Genomic DNA, 5,690 nt, shown 5'->3' with positions numbered 1-5,690 from the left:
TTCCATTGGTAAGTTTGGGAGAATCAATTTAGGATGGAGACGAGGAGATGTAACTGCTTTTTCCCCAGCAAGTAGTAGACTGGCCAATGGTGTGGTGGCATCAGCACTGGACTTTTGAGTTGGAAGGTCCTGCGTTCAAATCTAGCTAGGTCCCAACCTATGCAGCAACAGCATCTGTGTGGAAGAAAGGCATGGCAATTCACTCCCATATTTTGCCACGCAAACCCTATGGACAACCCCACTATTCATAGGGTCGCCATGAGTCGACAATGACTCGACAGCACTCTATAGCAACAATGAATCTATGGAATTCTCTGCCCTAGGGATGCAGTAGAGGTTACTCTTTTAAATATATTTAAGACACAATTAGGTAGATTTTTGCTGAGTGGGAGAATAAAGGGTTGTGGGTAAGGACAGTTAGTTGGAGCTGCATTCATGGCAGCCAGCCATGATCTTACTGAATGGTGGAGCAGGCTCAATGGCTGGATGGTCTATGCCTGCCCTGTTTCTTTGATTGTTACTAGGTTTTCAAACGCATTGCAATAAAAATTTGTTTTGTGACCTCCCACAGTAAATACTGTCAAATAATTCAAAGTGAGCCTACTGTATCAGTAGACAGTGTGAAAAAGGTAAGAATAAGGATTCTCCATTTCCATGTATGTCATTCAAACCTCGTATTCTTTGAATTCCTTAAGAGTTGAAAGAGACATTAAATGATGCATTCTGCTTGACAGAGTCTGCCCAGAGCTCTGAAGAATTATATCCCTCTCATTGTGGCTCTTAACAAACTTGGCTCATTAGTTAGCTATGGCTAACAGCCACGTAACTTAGCATTGCATGGGTAATGGTGAGAAGGCCACCTTCAATAAGCAACACACGTCTAGGGTCAGTATGATTCAGGTTCAACCAAAGAAGAAAATTGGAATGTTCCAATGAGAGAATGGAAATTGTGGTAAATGCTACACGAATGCTGCCCCGTGCAAAGTTATCATTTGCCAGGAAATAATAGATCTTACACCAGCGTAAAATTAAAGTGGAAATATATTTACAGATATTTCAACTCTGACAAACAGTTAACAGTAGAAAAAAAAGAGAAGGGCCTAGTACAATTAAATGTGCACATAAACATTGGAGCTCATTTCTGGAGTAGTCGGGGTGCTTTACTTTGATTATTCAAGCGCTGAACCCACATCCCACGTGAAAGCCACCAGCCACAGTTTGAACTTCCCTTGAAGACCATTTCAGATGAACTGGCTAGCACAGGAGTATTGGCACTTCCTCCTTGCAACCATTCATCTGAGCAAAGCACTTCTTACAATGGGGTCTCTCCTTTTGGGCAGGATTCTGACAGCATCTTCCCTTGTGTTCTGCACCACCTTCGTGTTCCAGCACCTACCAACGAAAGACCCAAAACCAGACTACTGTCCTTCTGAAATCTGATCCCACCCAGCCCTCTTGAATGTTCCATGGCATCCCACTGGACAGCATGTTACAGCACAACACCAAGACAAACCCAATTGGCTGGCACGACATTCCTAGGTAGAGCAAACAGCTCTTTATCTCAGCCAAAGCCAGGACACTAGTCTATGAAGCTTAACTAATTGAACACATGACATTTGCAGAAAAACTGCTAAAATACTTCAAAGCATAGTAGTAGAAATATAATAAAACGTTCTTAACGAGGACATTATATAATATTGATCTTTGTGGATTAATTAGCAGCATATGAAAGTATATAGACATTGTGTGGGCAGAAAGGGTTAGTTTAGTTGGCTATTTGATCACTAATTTTATTGGTTCAGGACAACATCATGGACTGAAGCACCTGTTCCTCTGCTGTGCTGTTCTGTTCTGTGTTTGATGTACTACAGTGCGTACTAAATAAATCACTTTGACTTCTTTCATTAAATTCAGTGAATCACATTACCACAGGACTGCATGGAAATTGTTCCTATGTGGTTAGCCCTACATATACTATATACTAATACCTTTCAGTACATTGCCTCCAAATTTTGGTAATGTGGAATCCTAGAAATGAAGTTTCGGGCATGTTAAGTATTTTGTTAACTTCACCTGCCTCCTAAGATTTCTGCATGAATGAAATCAGGGCTCTTGTTTTTTCTTTGCAACCCCACAAGGAATTCTAACATAAGATTGCATGGCCTTGAGTCATTATTCTTCTATCAATGTATCACTTTGAACTTCTCTGTGTTGGATTTTATCATTTTTCTTTCTGCCCATTTCACCAGTCGTGTGCATCCCTGGAAGTTTATCACCACCTACCACACTTTGAACTAGTGCTATCTGCAAATTTTGAAATAACTTCTGCCAGAAAATTTTAGAGTTTTTATGTTAAAGCAATTAATGTAATGATATTCAGATGAGCGGACCCAGGTGCAGAGCAATCTCACGACTCAATTGCAGAAATTGATGATGAAGATTTATTCAGAGAATAATACAAGAATAATCAAACTTAGAACTCACTGATTTGGGACTTGAGCACACAGAACGGTAATCCACACAGAGTGCTCAGCGATGAGCTCTGGTCCAGAATAACCTTAAACAGAACATAAAACACAGGAAACCGTTGCAGATTAAAATCAAAAACTAATCACTTAGAACCAGAAGCATCAGGAAACTGTATTCACACAATAAGCATCGTGAAAAGCACAGTCACGAGGAAATCTGCAGATGCTGGAAATTCAAGTAACACACATCAAAGTTGCTGGTGAACGCAGCAGGCCAGGCAGCATCTCTGGGAAGAGGTACAGTCGACGTTTTGGGCCGAGACCCTTCGTCAGGACTAATTGAAAGAAGAGCCAGTAAGAGACTTATGAAGGGTCTTGGCCCGAAACGTCGACAGTACCTCTTCTTCGAGATGCTGCCTGGCCTGCTGCGTTCACCAGCAACTTGTATGAAAAGCACAGTGACAGCTTAATGATAAAAGTAGTCATTAGACCACGCTAATAAACTCAAATAAATGATAATCAGGTGTGTTGTGTTTCAGAAGTCCATGATTAATTGAGGGTCCAGAATGCCCTGAGAGGAAACCTAGCATCTTTGCTCCGCAGAAAGCTTCTAATTTCCTGGTTGCATCTCTGATTTTTGCCACAAATTTTGTATTCATCTTTGAATTCATACTAATTGGTAGTTTAAGGACAAAGGAACACATACATTGTATGGAATTTTTTCTGTGCTTCATGTTTGCAAGATCAAAGGCAAATCACAATAAAGTCAAAACAAAATCATGCAGATTTCCAATCGATTCTACCACTTTTTCTGCTTCTTGTAATGAGGTACGTTTAATGCAATATATCTATTATCACCTGACAGCATTTCTGGTGAAAGATAGTAGAAAATGAGGTCAGAAACTAATCTGCAGTTTGCTGAGTCACATATTTCTTCCCCAGAGGCGATTACAAAATCATTCTGTGGCAAAGAACTAATTCTAGATGCTGCAGACTCCTCTTTTGCTTTTCCACGCGAACCGATTATTTCAATTGGCACCACTCGCACTGAATGCTCCTTATATTTTGTTTGTGTCTGTTTATTTGGAGACTTGGCAGTCATATGTTGTTTCTCAGCTTGTGATGCCAAATTACTTGCACTTGTAATCTTCATTGAAATATCAGGGTCACTTGAATGATCCCACCTTTGCAGAACCTTGTTAGGTGGTGGAACTGCTAGGGCTAGATCTAAAAAAAAAATCTTCCTCTTGGAAGGAAACATTACAACAACAATAACAAAGGACCCTAGTCCACATCTTCTCACCAAATGCTGTTTATAGTAATGCTATTTCTGGATCTCGACCTTTTAAAAGTGTTTCACCACCTGTATGTCTCAATCCATGAGAAATTCCTTTACTTGTCTTTTCTTCTCAATGTAATCTGTCCAATAGACATCTTAACTACTCTAAATGTTTCTAATGCACCACTTGGTTAACCATGAAGGAGATGACACTTTTAAGAAGCTACATGGAGAGATGGCAGGTCTGGCTACGTTACAGGAAAGCAAATAACCCTTGAAGTTTCATCATTAATGACTGTGAATCACTCTCGAGCAGCATAACATCATTCTTGAAGTCAGAAGCAATGAAATGGACTATAATGACAGTGTTTATGTAGGAGGTATTGCCTAGATCTCTCTGAACTAGCTTTCCTGTATTTGATTTTTCAGCAAGTCTTGAGTACAAAGGTTCCAATGCATTTTTGCAACATCCGGGCATTCTGATTGAGCAGCTGCTTTATTTCTCCCTCATTTGGAATTGGAGAATCCTTTAGTGCATGTGTGACAGGTTCATACAGGTCATGGAAGCCTGAAAACCTAAACGTCATACAGTGTACTAATTCAGACAGTTGTTATTGACAGATTATAGCAGAGTTCAACTCTTCTTTAGAGTGAGAGGTCATTAATTTGGGAATGTGAGGAAGAAGCACAGAGAGTGCTTCTGATGAATGTTGGAAAGGTAAAAGACTATATTTTAGCACACAAGTGCTCCTAATCTTACAACTGGAAAAAGGAGACTTGAGAACACCTGGTTAGTTTTTTGAAAGTGTAACTTGAATCAAAATGCTGAACTTTCTCACAGCAGCCAAACCTTCCGGTAAAACAATAATTCACTATCTATGTTATTGGCTAATGGCCATGAAAGCCAATCAATCATATGGAATGAACTTTGTAGACAACTCAAACATAGCTATGGACACTTTACTATTGAGAGGTTCTTTTGGTACTTCTAAAATACATATTTGGTAGTAAATTGATGGTGCAATTTTAGTCCTGATGTGGAGGAAAAGTAATGGCTCTCCTCTTGCTGAACACCTGCAACAAAACTGAATACCCGAATGGCACTCTAGACAAACTCTGTTGAGTTCAAGTCCAATCTTGAGGTGTCAGAAAGCAACTTGATATGGTTTGCAACAGGTCACTCAGAAACTTTGGTGGGCATCTCAGAAACTTGGTCAGGCATCTTGGGACCTTGGGAAGTCATCTTGCAACCTAGAGGAAGGCACTTATCCCAGCGCAGGGTCAACTAACACTGAAGGTTACCAGAAGACCAGTTAATCCAAGGATTATGAAGATATACATAAGTGTCATTGTACACCAGTCATTGAAAGTGGGCATGCAGGTACAGCAGGCGGTGAAAAAGGCGAATGGTATGCTGGCATTCATAGCAAGAGGATTCGAGTACAGGAGCAGGGAGGTACTACTGCAGTTGTACAAGGCCTTGGTGAGACCACACCTGGAGTATTGTGTGCAGTTTTGGTCACCTTATCTGAGGAAATACATTCTTGCCATAGAGGGAGAACAAAGAAGGTTCACCAGATTGATTCCTGGGATGGCAGGACTTTCAATTGATGAAAGACTGGACTGACTAGGCTTACACTCTCTGGAATTTAGAAGATTGAGGAGGGATCTGATTGAAACGTATAAAATTCTAAAGGGATTGGACAGGCTAGATGCAGGAAGATTGTTTCCAATGTTGGGTAAGTCCAGAACAAGGGGTCACAGTCTGAGGATAAAGGGGAAGCCTTTTAGGACTGAGATAAAAAAAACTTCTTCACACAGAGAGTGGTGAATCTGTGGAATTCTCTGCCACAGGAAACAGTTGAGGCCAGTTCATTGGCTATATTTAAGAGGGAGTTAGATAAGGCCCTTGTGGCTAAAGGGATCAAGGGGTATGGAGAGAA

At 40.6% G+C, this 5,690-nt stretch overlaps 1 pseudogene; it reads right to left on the bottom strand.

Moving 5' to 3' along the window:
- Positions 1-3,267: 3,267 nt before the first annotated feature.
- On the bottom strand, positions 3,268-4,663 carry LOC134350998 (ubiquitin carboxyl-terminal hydrolase 35-like; annotated as a pseudogene).
- Positions 4,664-5,690: the final 1,027 nt, after the last annotated feature.

The sequence above is a fragment of the Mobula hypostoma genome, chromosome 1 (genome assembly GCF_963921235.1).
Source record: "Mobula hypostoma chromosome 1, sMobHyp1.1, whole genome shotgun sequence".
Lineage (NCBI taxonomy): Eukaryota > Metazoa > Chordata > Chondrichthyes > Myliobatiformes > Myliobatidae > Mobula > Mobula hypostoma.
Note: the sequence above shows the minus strand (reverse complement) of the source record. Positions and strands in the feature narration are given on the sequence as shown.